Source organism: Amia ocellicauda, chromosome 21, assembly GCF_036373705.1.
Source record: "Amia ocellicauda isolate fAmiCal2 chromosome 21, fAmiCal2.hap1, whole genome shotgun sequence".
Lineage (NCBI taxonomy): Eukaryota > Metazoa > Chordata > Actinopteri > Amiiformes > Amiidae > Amia > Amia ocellicauda.
Genome location: NC_089870.1, coordinates 22,847,345 through 22,868,608, shown reverse-complemented (window position 1 = coordinate 22,868,608; position 21,264 = coordinate 22,847,345). Strand labels below are relative to the sequence as shown.

Genomic DNA, 21,264 nt, shown 5'->3' with positions numbered 1-21,264 from the left:
CGCGGCAAATTAAACGACCAGTCCCTAGTTAGCAGGCGCTCTCGATATCCCCAATGCTGCGGGGAATTGGGGCCTGGCGCGGGTGCGGGTACATCGCTACATTTGTAACAGCTTGTGCGATGCCATCTCACATGGCTTAGGGAAATTGCTGTCAGCACAAGCCAAATAATCCTGTCTCTCTGACCCTCAGGAATGGATGAGAAGTGCAATGTCTAATTATCGGGGCCTCGGCGCGGCTCGGCGGAGTCCCACCCTGGCACGGTGTCGCCGGTCCGGCTCCCACTCTCACCTCTCCGTCTCTGTCAACGAAAATTGAGTTTTCACCAAGTGATAAAAAGTGCTCGGTAATCATAAATGTGACACGTCCCTGTGGTTTAGACAGGACTCGAGCACGGCAGCTGGGCGAAACACGAGAGGCAGCCGAGGCTTTTTACAAACGATTCCTTTCTCTCCCTCAGCTCGTGAAATGAATCCAAATTTATCTCACACGGTTTGGGGGGAAAAACACATAACTTTCAGCTTCTTCAGGGTTTAGTAATTTTGATTTTTGTTTAGATATTTATCTGACCAACGATGATTGCTGCAGAAAGAATTAAGCTGCAGTTCAGTCAGAAGTGTCAAGTTTTGACCCCCAGTTCATATCATCAAGTTAAATATATTTAAAACTAGTAACAATATCATTTCAAATATGTCATATGAAACCTTTTTAAAAAGTTTACCTAAAACAATAAAGTTTTCACACTGGAGAAACAACACAAGCATCGCCAGTGCAGTCAGACCTGAACCTCAATCACTGAGCTAGAATAATTAGATTACTCCTATCATTTCTCTCAATCCTTGGCTTTTTCCCCCTCTTCTTCAGATGACAAAATCCGAGCCACTGCTAGTGAGAGGAGTCGTTTGAAGTGGAATTGTGCAGAGAGAGAGAAAGCCTCCTGCATTTGAAAGGGCAGAGCCGGCGTTGCGGTCCTGAGCTGATTGTTTGGTTGCCGGCAGTTTTTGAAAAGCCCTCGCCTGGTGCCTGGAGGCTAGTGATGTCACCGGAGGGGGGAGGCTGCTCAGCCGCTAGGGAATCCCAAACTTTCAGCTCAGGACACAAAGATATCTCTGGCCGATATCATGCCTCAGCACAGAGCAGAGCTACGCCTGGCTTCAGCAAAAGAAAACAAACAAGACGCATTTCACGGAAGAGAAAACTTCTCAGCTAAAAGGTAACACAACCACTGGCTGGTTACACATTCCTACTGGACACCCTGTTGACACTGTTTCTAACATCAGACTTGCCTATAAAGTTTGTGTGTGTGTGTGTGAGCTGGATCTGAAGATTGTTGACAGCTTTGGTATTGATTTTGTGTTGTCTTCTTTCCAAAGTGGAATTTGTTTTAAATTGTGTTTGTAATTGTAGCTGATGGACATTATGTTCAGCATTTTGTGGATATTACAACATCAGTATAAGAATCAGCAAATAATAATATATCTGTACATAATATAGCTACATAATGTAACCAAATACAGATGCACAATGTGTGCCATTTATATTTCCACTTAAATATATACAGATGCACTTCTGAACTACTCACCAGGAACATTCACAACCTCAGCTTCACAAACAATATATTCTGAAATTATGTTTTTACTTCACAGAGTTTCTGTGCTGCTTTTAAATTCCTAAATTGGTGCAAAACGTAACAAAAATCATTTCCACTTTATCCTAAAGGTGGCAGTGAGAATGCTTGTCTTCCTGCCACCCCCCCATCCTCACAATCTATCGCACATGCAAACCCAAGCGCTTCCTCAGAATATATATATATATATATATATATTGAATATAATAAACGTCTGAATGCTTTCTGCGTTTCGTAAATGCAGTTTACTTTCTAGATGCATTGCTTAAGGGGAATCTAATTTGAGAAAAAGAGGCAACCCAGCTGTTCTTTTGACAGAAATGAACCAAAACATCAGTCCTTTCAACATAACACACATACTCAATATTCGTCTGCACATGAATGCTTATTTTCTCTGAAGTAGGTCTATAATTAAAACAAAGTGTTGGGAGGCAGACTGATTCCTCTCTTGCCAATTCGGTCCTTTTCTCTACCTTTATATAATCAGGTAGCGGGGCTGTTTGTCGTGTGTTCAGTATATATAACGGCGCTGACTCCTTCACAATTTCCACCGCTTTGTGTTTTACTGTCAAGCATGAAATGCACAGCTGAGGAGAAACTAAATAGCCTAATTTATTATGCAAACAAAAAGGATTAATATTCTACACATTAGTATGCACTGGTTAAATGAATTGTGTGAAATGTTTCATAGCAACCGCTCATATCTGGGGCTCATGAAGAAGATTTTCTTTGACTGGCTTTGAGAAACACAGGCGTCTCTGCTCGGTGCCGGGCGAACGCTTGGCCTCGTCCTAGTTATTATTCACATATAATCAGATGCATGTTCATGCTTATTATCTCCTTGCTCTCCTGGCCTCTCTCTGCACATTGTGACCTTTCAAATACATAAATAAAATTAAATAAAATAATACATTCAGGGTTTATTGCAGAAGACGCTTCCCAAGAAAATACTTGATTATATACATAGTGTATATTGGATATAATATATGACACTATATATATATATATATATATATATATATATATATAATATGTGCTTTGAGAGCGAAGGAATGAAGATGTAGTAGAATCTAATTAAAACAATACGTTTGGAAATTATCTAATATAAAACAGATTTTATATCATTTTAACATGTCACTAATTAAAATGGATGCTCTTATAATGTACATGCAAAGTACAAAGTGCAAAGGTTCTGTAACTATAAAAATACCAAAATACCACATCATTAAGCAGGTTAATTTATCTATCTTAATTTACCTTTTTGAAACCCGATTATTTGCCAGATGTTAATTCTGATTGGCGTGAGACTGTTTCGGGGCTCTGGGGCTGAACGCTGCGCTCTGTAAAGCCTTTCTGTGTCGCTCGGGAGCATACGGAGCCGAGGCACGCCGTGACCCCGGGGTCAGAGAGACGCTGTTGAGAATCACGTGATCAGAGAAAGCCAGGCGTGTCAAGGTGCCGTGGAGGACTTTCAGACAGTCCCGGAGCATCGTACATCGGTGCTTATCGGGGCCTGTGAATAGGGCTGGTGATGCACAGCCATTGCTCACCCAGAGAGATGTTCTTCTCAGGAGCCTTCAGGACAATGTGTGCTCTTTTGTTGTGGAAAACAATGATGATACTTTTAAATATACCTGGTTCTTTTTTAACTGAAGATAAATGATCCATTCTGGACTGTACAATACAAGTAGAAGTCTTCGTATTTGATCTGAGGCAGTTAGCCGAAGAGTAACGAAGGAGATCCTTAGCGTATTGACATCAGTTAATATCCCTCCTGCTGGAAGTCAGAGTCTGAAAGAGCCTTAAAGACGAAGGCAGCTGAAGGGACTGGTGTTGAGTCTACGTTATTGACCCCTCACGTTTACTGATCTTTATCTAACGCCAGGTATGTTTAAATAAAAGCCATCGTACCATAATTCACAGACACTGAATCACACATTGCTCTGGTACAAACAGCAGCTTCAACGCAAAGCCGTGTTACAGTGAAAGCCAGTACAGGACAATCAGTGGAGGCACAAACATCTCTATTTTGTCTGCTTACTAAATTGCTTTAAATATCCCTGTTATCACCACATCTCTGTGCCGAAGCTGTTTTTGCGGAAGAAAGATCTGTGATGTTGCAAACACTGTAATGCTTTAACCTTGACTTTTCAAGGTCCCTTATTTGTTCGCCAAATGCACAGAAACCTCATTACTGTTCTCATTTAGACATGAAACTGGTTTTATAGTCACCTATACCAGAATGGTTTTCTCTCTGCGTGAATTGATGTATGTGCTGTATCTTTGTCTAGATTATTAGTCTTAAGCCGTTTTCTCTCATAAATCCTGTTCTCTTATTAAGGGGTCCCCATGTTGGCTCGGGCATCACGTAATCCATCAGATACCTCTGTTTACTAACACTGTGTATAATCTCACTGCTCTCCTCAGCAGAAGGGCTGCGGAGATTTCAGACTCATTATTTTCCCGCAGAGAACCGAATTATTTAAAAAAATGTAGATGTCAGAGTTGTGTAGCGCCCAGTGTCTCTGATGCTGGTTTCATGTGCATATGAGCATTTTATTTGTACCTTTATTCTCCCACACAAGAATAACTATTTATTTATTTTAAGCTAGTAGTGCATCCACAATTGCTACGTCTGTCACGTTGGTACAAATCACGTGCAGTTCATGTGGTTAAATGTTTTCATTTTATTATTATATTAATGGATTTTGGCATTCATTGAATTTGAAGCTGTATGCTATTACGTTTCTTAGAAGATCTCTCGTGACTGGGAGTGTTCACATGGGAAACTGATATATTATTTATTAAAACAGTATTTCAGAGTGTTTGAGGAGAGACAGGTGGGCCCCAAATGCACATTTCACAACATTACAGGGCAAAATCCCTCTAAAGTGTTGCTCCCCTGAATAACAGATATTAACAAATCAGTGCTGACATCATGATATAGATATATTTCCACATATGTAGTGTGTCTTAAACATGACTGGAATCGCAGTAGCCTACAGAAATTAATCTGTACTTAGGTTTACGAGCTTTTAGGACAAACATACAAATTGTATGTGTGTGTGTCAATAATAACTGGCTGGGGGAGGCAAAACAATGCATGCTGGGAAAGTGCATGTGTTGTCGCACCCTTACGCTGGGTGAGGCGGAACTCAGGCATGAGAGCGTCTATATATACTCTCCTCCTCCCGAACTTCAGTTTTAAACTCACTTAATAAGAAGAAGATGAAAGAACTGTCAATGAAAAGATCTGTGTTTTAGATCCACGATTTAGGGACTGAATTTAAGCTGTGTTTATTGTAATTCTAGGAAACACTCTCTTCTCGTAATCTTAACATGTGCCTGTGTGTGGGACCTTGCTTTCGTGCGATGCAGACCCTACGGACTCTGTGTCTCGCTATGTATGGCAGTAAACGCTCAGCTGAAGGACTGGCCTGAAAAACAGCAACACTGTCTCCAGTCCAAGTGCGAACAGCTCCTCCGGGAGGGACGCACTGAAGGACAGGACAGGACAGGAGCCATTCTATTGTGTATGCAAATATTCATACATACGGATACAGGGCCAGAGGAGCTTTTCCAGATCAGCAGGGACACAAGCACCCGGGGACACAAATGGAAATTGGGCTTCAAGGCATTCAAGACAGAAAACAGGAGACACTTCTTCACACAGAGAGGCGTCACAATCTGAACAAACTCCCCAGCGATGTGGCTGAAGAGACAATTTGGGAACATTCAAAAACAGACTGGATAGGATCCTTGATCACTTAGTTATTAATGGACACCAAACGAGCGCGATGGGGCGAATGGGCTCCTCTCGATTGGACACTGTCTTATGTTCTTATGTTTCATCAGGCTGTGATACATGTTGGTGTGAGTTGGTGTAAGATCGGTTAAAGTCAGCATTCCTCCAGGTTTGGAGAGAGACAGACAGCACACAATACACACAGCCTGTAAAACTGCACACAGAGAGAGCAGGCAAAACAGAATGAGTCACTTATATTGTATGTAGGTCAGGAGTGCATCGTAAAGAAATGATTCAGGCCGAGTCATGTCCTCAGCAGCAAAGCAGAGCAGAAAGAAAAAGAGACACAGTGATGCGGCGACCACAACGTTGCTCCGAATGGCCGGCGTTTCTCATTGCACAGATGTTTTCCTGTCGGCTCTCGGCTCCTCTCCTGCAATGGCCACGGACGTGTTTGTACCGAAGTACAGCTGTTGGGATCTGGCACGCCGCCAGCACAGCCACGCTTTCTTTCAACTGTAAAGAAATGCTTAATAATTTCAAACAACATGTGGCTTCGCTATCCGCGTTGTTGTACAACATTCAAGGAAATGTTAGTGTCAACTCTTAGTTGTTTGTTACCGCAGCGCGAAGGCTCGATCAAAATATTGTAATATGTAAGACAAACTGAAGGGAAACACGACGCCGGTACAGACAGATCTCCCTCGGCTTGGAGAAACAGCTGCCAGTGACACCTTTGTGATGGCACTGAAGGAAAGCTGTAATTCAGACAAACTGTGCAGTCGGTGTGACTTTGTTTATTGTACCATTGTGCTTGTAGGTCAAAATCACTTCTCCCAAATTACAGCAAGAGGGAGCCATCCTGGGGTCATCCTCAAATGATTCTGATGAGATTTTAAGTGCAGTTACCAATCTATAATCATTCCTGCTTCCTAGAAACAAACTCTTGGATTTCTGAGAGGTGCACTAGAACCGTGGTGCATTCTGGGAAGAGTCCACCGACAGGAAGCTCTTGGGTTGAGCAGCTTGGAAAAGAGGGTTTCAAGACACTGCAAAGATTGAGGTGTGCAGAGTTGGTAGAGACCAGTCCCAACAGACTCACAGCTGTGATTGTTTGTGTGTGTGTGTGGATACAGTCATTGTCCATTAGGCCCACAGGCTCCAGTCTGTGTCTTATAGATTGCAGATCACTTACTGCCGTGATTGATGGGAAGTGACAACGCCAAGCCGGTCGCAGAGTAACTGGGCCACCGTTTAATTGATCCAATGGCTGCTTATCTAACATTAATGTTATTTAATAGGGAACAATACCACGGCTGCCAGTCTGTACTTCCTATATGATTTCCTAAACCATGCTGGTGCCCTAATGATCGCTTTAATCGCAGTGTGATTATCGGCACAGTCTGTGGTCCTTAAAACAGCTCATAGACTCATATACCCCATTCTCTACTCATATACCCCATTCTCTATACAGCACGTTGTTCATAACACATTTCCGGCACCAAACAAGACAGTTACACGGCCTCCAGAGGAAAAGCCATGCCGGTTCTTTCTGGTAAACGAGGGCAGGTCTGTAGCGCGGGCGGCAGAGAGCTTCTTTACTGGACAGAGCAGGAAGGAGGATATCAGGGGCGGATTACATGAGGACGCCATCCAGTTCTCTTTATCGAGTGGCTCAACGCAAAGCACACAAACGCAGCGCATTCCTGGACATTTGTAGTTCTGACACAGAAATAAAAACATGAACTCTAGTATCTTATTCCAATACTGTGTGTTTTCACATGCCATGTCTTGTGCTCAATATCCATAGACCCTTTAATCTCTGCACAATCGGTGTAAACGGACACATGCTCACACTATTCATACCTTTGCTTATTTAATATCTCAGGGCTGCTCTGTGTTTAACCACTTGGCTGCTATTTGGTGGCACGGTTGTACATGCTCTCTTCATTTATAAGGGAGGCTGTGATGCATAATTTATGGGGTTCAGTTTTAAATGTTTCACCTTCAATGCCGTGGGGTGTGGGGGGGCACAGAGGACTCCCGGGCTGCACCAGCTGTTTACAGTTGCGAGTCAGTCAGTCTTCATCGGGAAGCTGTTTGGATCCATCAGGAGTCATGATTGAGGATCGAATCACGGGCTGTCAGGCGTTGCCATTAACGAAGTGTTAATTGACGGCACCAAACAAGTCATCGATAAGTGAAGGAAGGTGCAACAGATGCTGCTGTAAGAGACATGAACTGATTTACTGTGTGCGCTGTGTGCATCTTTAATCCACACCCTCCCCCAGCAGGAATAATACCACATAATTGTCTTTTCTTCCCATCAGATTAAAGGGGGAAAAAACAGAAAAGGCTGAGAGAACAGTTCTGACTCATTCACAGCAGTTGTGTGTTTGATGTGTTTGATTCCATCGCGGAGTCTAAATACGGGATTAATGCCCAGGACCCCACACAGCCAGCGCAGTGATGGGATTTCTGTTACAGCCTTTGATTTGATGTGACTCTTGTACAGCTCGGCAACAGAGAATCACAAATTACAAGTAAAGACAGTAAACTGCTCCTTAAATACATCTAATCATGTCCTCTGCTGTCTGTGCACTTTAACACTGCAAGCTGTATCCAATGTTATATCAGTTTATTCAAAGAGGCAATCTGGGCAGAAACACAACTGCTGTTCGATACGTTTTAATTATTTTTTTATTTGTAGTGATTTGTTATATGAAGTCTGCAATCATAATATTGCTGTAAAGAAAATCACATTTCGCTCTTAAGATTAAATTAACATCACTCTGCGAAGGTTCACTGTAAAATAAAAACAAAACAACAAGAAACATCAACTTGATGAAGCTCTGTAGTCGAATCATCAACCTTTGTTTCTAACACCCAATCTGCACAACATACACTCACCTAAAGGATTATTAGGAACACCTGTTCAATTTCTCATTAATGCAATTATTTAACCAACCAATCACATGGCAGTTGCTTCAATGCATTTAGGGGTGTGGTCCTGGTCAAGACAATCTCCTGAGCTCCAAACTGAATGTCTGAATGGGAAAGAAAGGTGATTTAAGCAATTTTGAGCGTGGCATGGTTGTTGGTGCCAGACGGGCCGGTCTGAGTATTTCACAATCTGCTCAGTTACTGGGATTTTCACGCACAACCATTTCTAGGGTTTACAAAGAATGGTGTGAAAAGGGAAAAACATCCAGTATGCGGCAGTCCTGTGGGCGAAAATGCCTCGTTGATGCTAGAGGTCAGAGGAGAATGGGCCGACTGATTCAAGCTGATAGAAGAGCAACTTTGACTGAAATAACCACTCGTCACAACCGAGGTATGCAGCAAAGCATTTGTGAAGCCACAACACGTACAACCTTGAGGCGGATGGGCTACAACAGCAGAAGACCCCACCGGGTACCACTCATCTCCACTACAAATAGGAAAAAGAGGCTACAATTTGCACAAGCTCACCAAAATTGGACAGTTGAAGACTGGAAAAATGTTGCCTGGTCTGATGAGTCTCGATTTCTGTTGAGACATTCAGATGGTAGAGTCAGAATTTGGCGTAAACAGAATGAGAACATGGATCCATCATGCCTTGTTACCAGTGTGCAGGCTGGTGGTGGTGGTGTAATGGTGTGGGGGATGTTTTCTTGGCACACTTTAGGCTCCTTAGTGCCAATTGGGCATCGTTTAAATGCCACGGCCTACCTGAGCATTGTTTCTGACCATGTCCATCCCTTTATGACCACCATGTACCCATCCTCTGATGGCTACTTCCAGCAGGATAATGCACCATGTCACAAAGGTCGAATCATTTCAAATTGGTTTCTTGAACATGACAATGAGTTCACTGTACTAAACTGGCCCCCACAGTCACCAGATCTCAACCCAATAGAGCATCTTTGGGATGTGGTGGAACGGGAGCTTCGTGCCCTGGATGTGCATCCCACAGATCTCCATCAACTGCAAGATACTATCCTATCAATATGGGCCAACATTTCTAAAGAATGCTTTCAGCACCTTGTTGAATCAATGCCACGTAGAATTAAGGCAGTTCTGAAGGCGAAAGGGGGTCAAACACAGTATTAGTATGGTGTTCCTAATAATCCTTTAGGTGAGTGTATATTTCTGTAATTCTGTTCATAAGAAGCATCTCCAGACACTGCACAGACATGCAGCCAAAAAAAACCCACCTAATTTCAAGTGGCCAGGTCAACAAAATAACACCCTACAGACTACAGCCCTTTCAAACAACATCCTACAGACTGTAAAGGAGATGCAACAATATGCTGCCATTTAAAAAAATAAATAATTAACTTCAGACACCAGTTTCCAATGACAACCACGCATGTGGAGAGTGCAGGAGACGTGGATGCGCAGGTGCTGCAATTTAACCAGGACATTCATACAAGCAGGGAGAACACACAATTTCCATCACAGACCACAACGCTAGTGCATTTACCTCACAGATAAAGATATATTTTGGACGCACCACTTTGACTCATTTAATTTCATTACCTAAATATATCGATTTAAAAGTAATTATTGTCACCATAGCGCCCTTCACTATAATGCCTAGGACACAGAAGTACGATAATATCCAGTGCATTGGAGGATGGTATTTGTTAAAAAAGACGCAGGAGTGTAGTTGTGTTTTAATATGCAGACCCTCACTCTGCCACGTTCAATTACCTGAATGAATGAATCGGCTTCATGCGCATCACTTCTCCCTTGAGGATTTAGTTTTTATTATTCCGGGGGTTAAACATGCGAACGCCTGTCCTTAAACTCTGTGTTCAGACCAGGAATACAGAGCTGCTCCACCCGAGCGCTGTTTATCTTTGCGTTCCTGGGATCACATGCCCAGTTCTGTGAATGCGGCAGGATCACATGATTTCACTTCCAGACGAGCAGCGAGGGGGTCGGAGGTCACATCCCTGCACAGAGGCCTGGGAACGCTGTCCTCTACACTATAGAGCCAAATCCAAATCCGAGCTGACATGCTCATCGCTCCTAATTACAGCCCGGGCCAGTTAAGAAAAGGCAATGTGTGCCCGAGCTAGGATGTGCTTTAGTGGATTCGTGGTCGATGACTCAATATCGTCCGTGTGGCCGGGAGGAGCGAACAATAGTCAAGATGGGAGACGGACATTAAGGCACGACGGAAACACGTGGATTGGCAGGCCGTGACACTAATTATATTCCTGTCGCTGCATCGTCAAGCCTTGTACATGACGAGACACTGGTCAAATAATAATAAAAATAATAATAATAACAATAAACTAATAGCACATTTTTAACGGGAAAGAAAATCCCGGTGCTCTGTTATGTACAAAATCCACAACCCCTCGATATTCACAGATTGGGAGGTGTGTAGGAAAACGCACCGGCACTGGCATCTCACGCTTCCTGTTTTTAGACTTCCGGTTTGTGAAAGTCACTCTGACACAGGCGACTCTCTCGTTGTTTAGGTCTGGGGATTAATGCAGATCCAATTATGCTGGATAACAATGCAGTGCGACTGGGAGCAGTGAATGAATGTGTGTCAATCTAAATTTAAAACACTTTTGTTTTGTATTTTTATATCTCCGGTGGTGCTCACAGGTTCGAACCCGTCAGCGTTGTCTCGGGCCTGAACGTTGTTTCGGTGGATCAGTGGATTTAATTAGAACCCCCATGGATGTGCTGTTTCTCAGTCTTTATTATGATGCCTATATGACTTGTTTATGATCCTATTTGCCTGTTTCAATGTCCAGTCAGCGTTTGAATAGGTTCCTTTGGGATGATTGGACCGCGGCTGCGCTGTGTGTAGTCGGTGAAGTTCACCTGCAGAAACAGGTCACCCAGGAAGCGTGTGATCGGACTTGACACCCTTTGCTGTGTGCTTTAGTGGAGGAGTGCAGCCAAAGCAAACTGGCAGCTGTGCTGTGCTCTTTTCATGGCTTAATTCGGGGGCAACAGCGCAGCCGTGCCGGACGGTGATTGATTCTGCCGGCCGAGGATCGCCCGAGTGGCCTAATTGTTTTAATGAAACACCAGAGGGCGGTTTAAGGGATCATGCTTTTCAACACGGAACGTAACACAGAAAGTGAGATCTGGAGACGGGCAACGAAAGCTCAATGCCAAACAGCTTTTATCTAGAATGCGTTTACTTTTTGAACAACCTATGATAGAAATGTAATGAAACACTTCACACACATATACATTTATATAGCAGCATGTTCTTCACTCTGACTCGTCCTTGTTCTTTTATACTTTGACGTTTGTATTTCACGATTACAAGCACCGCTAAACACAGACACAATAATGACATGATAATTGATTAATTTAGCCTTTCAATCACCGCATCACCGCAATCACAACCCTCGGAGCAACACACTTCATGGAGTGATATTTGATCTGAATGTGAGGGCTGTACATGTACACACAAGTACACACATACATCAGTGACATAGTGTCATATTAATATTTACCACACTGATGTCATTTCACACACACAACATTTTTCATATTTCATTTTACATTTTCCACCCACAAATAAAACAAGATGAATGTAAACGACACAGTGTAAGTGCTGACTGAAACCAGCGTAGCTGAAAAGAATGCCCTCATTAACGCCCTCTAAATCGGACCCCTCTGTTGGGCTGGGGGGGCTTAACGGATCATCGGTCGTGCAGGTGCACTAATCTGTCCTGCCAGTTTCCCCAGCCCGGCCAGAGAGAGAGGCCCCCGTTAATGATGGGAACACCACGGATCAGCGAGGCCCCCGTTTCAGTGACGGCCGCGCGGCTGGAATTCCAGGCTGGATTAGCGGATCACTCCGGGATCCCAGGCCCTTGTTAGGACACGTCGGGCTCCCAAGTAAGGAGATTTCCTGGAATCGACGGAGGCTCGGATGTGGTTTTGGTTCCCACTTAATGAGGTGTGGAGAAGAGCCCGGCGAGGAGATTCACTGAAGCCGAGACCGTGCTCTAAATTGGACGCGTTATTTATATAACAACACGCTTTGAAGAGCAGGCAGCGGAGGGAAGGGACGACGTGTCTTCAGGGCAGTTTTGTGTGTTTTTGTCAAACACCATCACTGTCAGAGCGGCTGTCACTCGCTGCGACGATCGGCGCTGCCACCTGTGCTGACAGGCCCGGATCGCACCATTTTATACCACTCTGGACGCGTCTTTTAATGGCACCGTACGGCTAGTCTTGAGGTTTGCAAAGGACAGCATGAGGGTGGGCCGAAGGTCGTCTAAGGGGCTTCGTTCATCCTGTTTTGTTTGAAATACGTTGTTATTTCTGATGGTGTCAGGCGCAGTGAATTTGTGTCGGGGCTGAGGGGTGCTGCGCCTGCTTTAACTCTCCACACGGCGATTGGCTTGGCTGTTTGTTAAATGACCCCTGAAGACAGATGCGTGTAAACTGGGTTACATTAAATATGCGCTCTGCCTTAAATTTTTAATGCACCTCAGGACTCTGTGTGCAGAGGAAAGGTTTGGAAATGGTTAAGGATTTCCAGGCAGGCTTGTTCTCTCCAATCCTGTTTAAAAAACCAAAGCAACACCAGATGTGTCTGATGTTTTTTGTTTTTTACGTCAATTCCAAAGATCATTTAAGATTAATTTGGCCTTATTTATATATAATAAGGAGAATAAATAAAAAACAATTCCTGGAGATAATTATTCATCAGAAAAACACATTGTCTAGTTTTCTTCGCAGTGATTGTAAAGGACGTGTCCGTGGGCCTATTTGTGTTCCTCTGAAATAAGCAATCACCGTTGCCAGTAGCGGGGCTCTTTGATTGGCAGTCACGCATTTAGGGGTTGCAGTCAGAACAGCACGAGGAAGTGCATCAATAGGACGCCAATTGGGATCTAATCAGATAGATTTTAGCCCCATGCAACTACAACTTTCACATTAATCAGCTCAGCAAGATACACGTCCATCAACGCTGACAGAGAGCGGCGCGCCCTGTCAGATCCAGCTCCGCTCTTCCCGTCTGTGTCTGAGGAGAGCAGCGCTCAGACTGCGTCGAGGCTCACTGTTATTATTTGGAAATAAATAATTCCTCATCAGCAGTATTTTTGTAAAGCGGTAATTGAACCCTTTTCCCACTTCTTTGTACTTTTCCGTGGGATCAGCAGCTTTCTCTGACACCAGCTTCTTTGAGTGAAAATTAAAGGGTTGCAAAAACACTGCGATGTTGCTGAGGTACAGCGAGAGTAGAGAGATAAATCAGCACTCTGACATCCCATCTGAACACCTACATCCTGTTTAAAGTGCATGTCCCACACACATCTCTGAGCACACCTTACATGTCAGATACATGTGGTACCAGACAGCCAGCCCGCCATTGCTCTCCAGATAAACACACACTTACAATATGCAAGTGTTATGTGGGGCCCCTGGAAAGGAGACACACATCAGCACTCGTCCTGGATCACAAGGCGGTGGAAAAATAAGGAGTTTGAACTCGAACACAAGTTCACAAGATGGGTGGCCCTGCAGCGACCGCTTCACGTGCCCCTACCAACCGAAGCAGGTCTGGGGCCGGGGGTGCGATCGTCACAGAGGAAGAGTAAAACTCAGAGACACACACACACATTATGGGGGTATTGTCAGGGAATTCCTCGCTTGCGTTTGAGGAGCGGCGTGTGGGTCGGGGTTGCATACGTGTCTCCTTGTCTCTCGTACCTCGGAGGGTGAAAAAGGGAGAGAGCAGAGAGAGAAAACCGAGCTGGAATAGGGGCCGGGTCGCGGGAAGACACGTCTCCTTCCCTCACTATTTACAGCCACTGGGGTTTAATGCAATCCATAAACTCATCTGTCTGTTTACACACCAGCAAATGATATGTCTCTCCGATCCACTTACATCTCGGAGTCTAATGTATACACAGAGCCCTGACACTGTGTGTACAAGTCACAGAGATGGCTGGGGGCCGTGCGCCGTCTCTGCTTTCACAGCACACTGTCACTCTAATAAATAAGGCATTCGGCGAGTCAAGACTCTCTGAGAGCCGCTGAGCCACATTGCGTGCAAATCCAGCTCAGTGCTCGAGCTCCCTCGCCGCTGAGCCTAATGCCAACTGACATGTTACAGTAAAAGTACTTTATAAAATCAATATTAAATTCACAGCCTTTGACATCATGGGACATCTAAGATAAAGGGGAAATAAGGCGTAGGGTAAATAGTCCTGCAGCGATGTCAGTTGCTCAAGGAGGAAGCCAGAGGAAGACACAAGAGACTGTGGGGTAAATTAGTGCAGCGCTAGTCATGTTTTATACCAAGGTCTTGACATCAATGAAAACATTATAAAACGGCACGCAAACTCTGGCAGAAAAAAAAAAAAAAGGCAGGAAAGACCTTCTAGCGTACGAGGCGATGATCTCAGCCTCTCGGTCGGGGAGACAGAGAGCGAGGGGCCGCTCTGAGGGGGACTTATTGAAAGAGGGGTTGACACTGATTGTTTGCTTGGAAATAATGCTTTTTGTTTATTTGTATTTTGTAAATATAAGTGCATGTATGACTGTTGAAGGAAAGTCCAAATCTGGTGAGGTTGTGACCTGTCGGTGTTTTTTTAGGTCGCTTCGCCAGCACAACCTCCCCATAAAGTTTAAGACCCAATATCTGACTGACTGTCTGAGGATTTAAATATGCAAACAATGTAAAGGTATTAAATAAATACACTGTGAGATAACGGCTCAGATCCAGGTTGAGAGAAGGGCTTTTAAATAAAGCATGCAACCTTTTTTTCCAATCTCCTTTCACAATAAGGCCATGAACCTTTTGAGTAGAGATACAGTCGGGGGTTATTCATGTTGAATAAACGTATCTATCTGGTTTACTGTGTCAGTGCTCAATTCTCCACAGCCACAGGGCAGAAACACATGCTTATGACCTAACCCGTGTGCTCGGAGATCGTTTGTTTATTATCCAACAGCACACATCTGAATACATCAATGTAGAGGCGCAACACATTAGCAACACAATCAGGTTTGTTGCGGAGACCCTCGACCAGCCGACGCGTGTTGATTGTGATGTTAAATGTCATTGCGTTACAATTCTGACAACGTTTTTTTCCAGAAAGTTACATTTCATTCATGTATAACAGGCTGGTGAGTCAGGCTTTAGAAAAGGTTAAAATGCTCTTTGGAATTCATACTTAAAAGCATCTGAGATTTCCTGTGTAAAATAGACTTCTTTGAGCAAAAAAATATAAAAACGTGGACTAGAAATGTCTCTTACGGTTAGAGATAAACTGCATTAGCATTGCGGTTGTGTGTCGGGCAAATAACAGCCAATGTAAGTGCGAGTGTTGGATGCATCCTTGAAAATACAAGTGTATCTATTACACCGTGACTGCACAGCAGCTAAAAACACATCCACTGTGCTTTTAGATTAATAAGTTGACAAGAAACAACATATCTTGGACTGAAAAGATCACTGATGTTCTGCATGGAATATAATAATAAAGAGACATTTATTTAAATTCGAATTGTAGTGGTAATGATGAGGCAACTTTTCTGACTGTGTTGGCTGTGCTGGTCCTTGTGTTCGGGATTATCCGATTATCCTGTTGAGTGCCGTGTCTTTCGTGTGGCTACACAATTGAGATCAAAGACCCGAGGCTGAGAGGCCATCGGAGTTTAATAGGTCACTGCTAAGCACATCTGTGGCCAGATAAAATATGTTGTGACAGGGAGTAGAGTCCCAAAGGTCAGGTGTATGGCGCGGTGGCAGGGCTCTGTCTCGGGCAGCCGGCGGTCCCGGGTCTCAGCGTGTTGGCAGCGACACGGAGGGAGAGAGACAGACATTTCACAACAGGCCTGGAGCACATCTGCTCTGTAAACCACTCTGAGGAATGAACATACTTCTTTAAAATACACAAACCTATTTCTTTACTGTTTTTATTTTATCAGAGAACCTAATGCTTTCAACTGCCACACTTTTCTACAGAAATGAGCACATCTAAATGATCTGATTTGAAGACAAACCAACACATGCACACATCCGTATTTTATGGCGATGAATGCGATGGAGTTGACGCACTGGAAGAATCGCTGCTCTCCGTTCCCTGCACAACCACACAGCTGCTTCTTCTGGTCAAACTCAGATCGAAGACAATCAGGCTTCACACTGACCGTCTGTGCAGGACGGTCTACGCTGACGAAGGCCGTCGTGAGAATGAACACGCAGTGAGATCAACAGGAAGTGCCTGAACACATGTAACCTGTTGCCATAGTCCGGGGCGTCTCACATGGCTTTAGACTCACTAACTCTCCCAACATGGGCCCCTCTGCTGTGGACACCAATCCCTCTCTCCTCACTCGTTCACCGAAGGCCTGTCTGCGCTCACAGGCTGTCCCAGAGACCCTTTCGGATCAGGGCTGGCGGTATCTCTCTCTCTGACGAGCCCTGCCGTGTTCATGGTGCTGTGACTTCGCTTTGGTTTATACAGACGTGTTAATTGCTTCATTGCACTTTCTATATTTGTAACCCTTGCCCTGTGTTGTGAGTTGTGTTCTAATACAACATGCTCCTCCGAGAGGCTGGTGCACCGTGTGACACTAAAGTAATACTGATCGATTTTAAATAATTTCTTACTTCTGTGAAGATAAAGATGACAATGTTTTAATTTGTTTTTTAAATAATTATCCTAGAGCAGTATAATGCAATTATGCACTTGACAGTAAAGTCAGGTGAGCGACTGGGCCTGTATATTTACTCACACACATATTGATTTCTGTAGTCGTTTCTAACTGTAGCAAAAATTTGCCGGAGGAACGACAGGCGTTTTCTGAGAATCCACTTTGTTTATTCTCCACAGAAGCAATTCACTTATAGGACTACAAGCCTCCCGTCCCCCGTGTGGCCTGTTCTGCAGCCGCACAATCACAACAGCTCGGTGCGGAGAAGGCTGTTGACAATGTGTGCATCAGTCTTGTGTCAGCTTGAGACTGAGCACAAGGTGGGTTGTTTCTCTGATTCAGAGCGTTGTTGGGCGGCTCCTGTGTTGCTCTGAAAGTGCTGATGCTTTGGACATGCCAATAAAGCTCGTTCTGAATCTGAATTAAATGTATCCTGGAACACAACATGAAGTCACACACAGATAAACCCCGATGTAACGCTCAGTGAATTCAAAACACTGCTGTGAGAGGAATACAAAGGCGAACAAACTTTATCGGACAATAAATAGGACACTTTTGGGCTTCAATAATGTATACAAGAGCCTTTCACTTTTAAAAGGTCTGTCACATTTTACCAAGTGCCACATTAGACTTGTTCAATTTTTAATTGCAGAAAAATAAAGGACTCCTGCCACAGTTTCCATGGCACAGCTGTGATATGGGACTTAATATTTCATCCCCATCCAACAGTCAATTAGCCACGGCCAAATCCGCATGCAAATCTCCCCCTGAGTCACTGAGCAAGCCTCGCAGCCACTCTCTAAAGAAGTGACAGAAAGTGTATAATTAGCTGAGTACCGAGCTGACCTGAGCCAGTGAGCAGAGACCGTCACTGGGAATCAATAACTGTGCTTTAAACTTGCTGGTATACACTGGTTAGCTGAAGTGGGAGGGATAGGAAGACAGTCATAATAATAATCATAATAATAATAATAACGGTGGCATTGCAAAAGTATTTATTTTGTTTTAAAGCTCAGTAATTCATTATTGAGCTGAACAGACCCAGAGATTGGGCCGTGTTGGTGCCAGGGTGTTGATGTCAGTGAGGCTTTTATTTTCTTGTCGTTGTTATTATTATCTCCTGCTACAGATGACTCCCGACTTGGCAGGAAGTGTGAGACCAATCACAAGCCTCTGTGAAGCGTCTGCGTCTCTCGAACCAACGCTGTGGTGGCGAGGAGGAGATCACAGCATCTCACCTCAGCGCCTCACCTTCCACTCCATTGATGCTCCGACACAGGAAGTGAGTCAGGCAGTGGACGATGACTTCATCATGCTAAGATAAACACACATCATAATGAATCGGCCATCGTGCTGCGGTATTCAAACGCTTTGAAAAAATGTGGGAATCAAAAACCAAAGAGTTAGCGGCGACACCGTGTTCTTGAGTCCCGGAGAAACTTCATAACTTCACCTCCACAACTCGGAAGAAAGCAGGGACGTGAACTACAGAGGAACCAGCCCCACTCACAGAAACCAGTACAAACCAAGAATACGTCTCTCTCCTCCACACAAAACTCAACTCTTCGCTATAAATCAACAAGTCGTCTCCTGCACAAGAACACATTTATTCTCGTATTGTTTGCAATCCACGCAGCAATTTATAGCTCTGCTTTGGCAGGGCTGTCTAATGCATTTCACCAAAGAACGCTGAACTGTATGTAGTCTGACAGATTGCATTAATCAAACATAATACTTCAGTTAAACCTATTGCATATTGTCTCATTCAAAAGGGAATATGGCTTTTATTTGCAATATAAAGTTTACCACCAAATCCTCAAAACAAAACAAACTAATAAATGTCATATCCCAGTCCGCTACACCAACACAAACTGGGCAACTGAACATGCTCCCCGTGCGATAATCACTGCACCAGAGACTGGAGTTGGTGGAGCTTCCCTCTCGATTCTTCCACATTTCATACGCTAAAGAAACAATCGCGTCAAGTTAAAATTTTGCAAGTTCGCAAATTCAAACACGTTTTCAAAATCGAATGGAAACAAACACGTCCTGTTAAAGTTCTTCCTTGTGTTTAGTTTTTGTGTTTGTCTCACTGCTCCAAGGGGAGAGTCTCTGTATGAACCTTATCTGACCCGTCAGCTCGGCTCAAGACACTGAATCTGAATTTTTGGATGAGTTCGCTGCTGAGCTCAAACACAGACGCACCGTGACTGGAAAAGACATTGACTAATGGACACAGGGAAGCTTTAGCTAGGGAAACGTGGCTCAGAAGGTAAAATTTGTATTTATTTTTCTGTCACTCCCCACGGAAAAAGACACGTAGGCAAGTCCCCTGGCCTGTGAGGGTGGTGGGTTAGTGAGTTTCCTGGCTGAACTATCTGGCCGGTGGGGTCCCAGGTGGGGGTGTGTGTGCCGTCTACATGGACAACAAACACACACTGATTTCATGAACTATAAGCAAAATTTACACAAAGTCTGGACTAGACCAATGGAGATGAACTGAAGGAGGTTACTGAAGATAACATATGAAATAAATGAGAAGGAACGGTATATTCTGACAAGCATCACATCCAATCAAGTTCATTCCTGAGGTTTTATAGTGTGTGCAATGTTTCCACTGGGCACAGCTTGCATTAATACTCTTACATCGCAGGCTTGCTATGTTTGTTGACGAATGTATTTAAATAAATGTTTAGATACTGGTTCGATGTTCCTGTGCGTGGAATTGACTTGGCTGCCGAGTTGGAGTCTGTGAGCAGCGGCCGCTCAGACTGTCTGTCTTCATCAGTGTAATTCAATATTGATGCGATTGACTTTAGTCTCTGTGCTGAGTTAACATGGCACTGACACCATGGGGCCGCCTGTGGGCCGAGCACCCGCACCCAGTCCCCCGCTGGTGCGACTGCACGTGATGAAGACTACACCAAAGAGTGTAACATAAATACAAAAAAAGGAAATGGTAGCATGTAAAATATGAACATATATAAATTAATTTCAGCTTCATTCTGATCAAGTTGTTTGCTTCTTGTCTTTGTCCTTGTTCTAGTTCTTCTTGAAATAATGAGAATAACTTAACATTAAACACAAATATAACTTAATTCATTCATGAAAAACAGGAACCGAAGAACCCTATCATGGCCTGAGTGTTTATTTATAAAACCCAGCCCAGAGAAATCTATGTGTGTGTGTGTGTGTGTGTGTGTGAGACTTTTTATTTTAAATATAAAAATTATATTCAAAATCGGAATTGCATAAAACATCTTCCATTAATTAGTGTAAATTAAAATATCAAATATGCACTGTCTTTACAGGTTTCCACAGCAACATCTCCCATGTTGGCAGCTTGTGGGTCCTCGAACATACGCCCCCCCGACTCCACGCCTCCCGATCACTGCAGCGCCAGCCCCCGATCCACTGTGGGCCACGCCAGCCCGTAGGCCTGTCTCTCGGCCCGTTGTGTGTTTGGCTGTTTCCAGAACACACTGGATAATGTGAATGTTTATGTGTAACTTAATTCAACCAGGATCTGGGTAATTATTAAAAAAGGGCAATAAATAACGTGCACCAGGACTTTGCCTCATTACTCTCAACACTATAATGTGTTATTGTTATGTTATTGCTCGGTGTGTGATGTTTTATTTTTTTCCTGGGTTGAGATAAAAAAATGTTTAAAGCATTTTAGCACTTCAGTTTTCTGATAGCCAGTATATTTATGAAATGTCCAACAGAAATCTGTGTCAAGAAATCTTCTATCTTGTGAGATTCGAGGGTCTGTGTCACAGCTGTAGTGCTTCAAACTTACTTGCAGCACAACCTGAGAGAGACACGAGACACGCAGGTATAACAACCAGCCCTCAGCAGATCTGAGATGCAGAATATCAAAAAATACAGAAGGACAGTGAATCTGAAATCCTCAGAGATCAGTAAAATATTACTGATGAATCGTATGACGTTTCATGGAACATCAAAAGCTTAATTTATAACTGTGCACTTTTTACACGGTCAATAAAAGAAAAGACGATGTTGCTGTCGCAAATTCATTCGCCTGACCTGACTGTTGGATTGGCACAAGTCCAGCACATCCCCCCACTGCGCCCTGTGGCACCGTGTCTCTGAATTCACCGCTCCGATACAGGCGGCCCTTTTCCAGCTGCTCAACTGTTGGCAGGTTGAGTGGCGAACGAAACGAGTCATCATGTGTCGTTCTATCAAAACTAACCAACAAACACACAAACAAACGAGAAAACAACA

The 21,264-nt window shown here is 43.8% G+C and overlaps 1 long non-coding RNA gene across 1 annotated transcript; it reads left to right on the top strand.

Annotated features, from left to right (window-relative positions):
• Nucleotides 1-891: 891 nt before the first annotated feature.
• LOC136716975 (uncharacterized) lies at nt 892-20,570 on the top strand. The gene is made up of 4 exons (XR_010805174.1): nt 892-1,211; nt 17,193-17,333; nt 18,143-18,295; nt 20,325-20,570. It is a non-coding gene; the product is annotated as an uncharacterized LOC136716975 (long non-coding RNA).
• The last annotated feature ends 694 nt before the right edge of the window (nt 20,571-21,264 follow it).